Consider the following 1,621-nt stretch of genomic DNA (forward strand, 5'->3'; position numbering starts at 1 on the left):
ATTGTAAGGTACAATGTTGATATTTATTTTATGCACCCCCACCAAATCATTACCGTGATCATGTCAACTACAACGAGTATCGTTTGTCCTGGCCCGGAAACAACCTGCTCTCGTAAACAGAAAAGGTGTCATTTTTCACCAGGTCAACGCTAGACCTCATATAGCCTGAACTACAAAAGAGGTGATAATGAACCTTGGTTGGAAAATCCTACCACCTCCATACTCCCCAATCGGACTTTCACCTTTTCGTATCAATGGACAGTCGGAAGTTCGATAATCTCCGGTAGCTGGAAAACGAGCTGAATTCATTTTTTAAGCCTCAGGACTCAAACTGTTATAAGAAGCATGGCTGTCAAAATAGTCAAAATATTGCTAAACTAATATTTATTGTGTCAATTAATTAATTTAAGCCTGCACGAACTTTTCTTGTTACTTGGTAAATGTCAATTTATCCATAGTTATCTATAGGTCGTATCCGATTCCTTTCTACCTTTATAGATTATGATTGTTTTTACAATGTCAAGAGTTAATACGTCAAAGCACTGACAAACAAGTATAACGTACAACCTTTTACCTGTCACGAACTTATAAATGGAACGAGTACATTTCCAAAGTTGCGTCGTAGCGTTTTTTTCAAAAACCAGGAATATAACCCGAAACGCTTCAAAACAAAACGTCTGCCAAATGGGTGGTAGCATAGCTTCCTCACATTTAGTACATGCGCTTTATATTAATCAATTTGGGATAAAATCCATAGAAGATCAGCTAGACAGCAACCCGCTAAAATTGCATAAGAGACGGACAAATCGCTTCAGAGATATAGCTGTGTACGTGCTTTTACGTTTGCGTATGCGCAGGCGATACGGTTGATCCGAGTGGGATGACATTAATAGGGGATCATCTAGAAACCAACTCGCACAATCTCTGAAAATGTCATAAAAATTGGTCTCGTGGTTTCGGAGTTATGCCGGTTAGGATAGACAGACAGTTTTTTCAGAAAGGCGCTGAAACGTTAAATGCGAATGGAAATTTTGATTTTGGAGAACAACACTTTTTCCGGCTTCCCGCATCCCCACGTTCTGTAGTTAGGAAACTTAAACTTTAGAATACGTTCTAAATTTTAGACGTGTTAAACTTGCTCAAATTGCTGTTTGAACGGGTTTTACGATTTCCAGCCGGTTGAGGGCTTAATTAACGCAATCACATCTTCTTCGAGGCGTTTTGCGGGAGCCGGCGGTTTTAACTCAGTATAAAGCGAAAGGATATTGCCCGGCAAACTGCGCTATTACAGAAGGCTGGAAATCCCCGCTTATTGTCCATTCATAAGTTTCAAAGATTATTATAAGGCCTATAATTGGTAGGAGAGCGTAGAGTCCTTACTTTGACAAACCTTCAGCAAGTTTATATTAACGTCATTTTCAACTTTTGCTTGTCTATTCGTAAAAAAAACTTGTTCTATTATTTTCAAATTTAAATCTTTCGTCCTTGCTTAAAGGAAGAAATATAGCGTTGAAATCTCCATTAATCCTCGTAAATCGTATATTCTTTTTTATTTACTGGAATTGTTTCTAGTCTAGTTATATTGAAAATGATTATTTGGAGGTCGTGAGATGAGGTCTGG

Source organism: Cimex lectularius, unplaced genomic scaffold (assembly GCF_000648675.2).
Source record: "Cimex lectularius strain Harlan isolate CLEC.00 unplaced genomic scaffold, Clec_2.1 scaffold417, whole genome shotgun sequence".
Lineage (NCBI taxonomy): Eukaryota > Metazoa > Arthropoda > Insecta > Hemiptera > Cimicidae > Cimex > Cimex lectularius.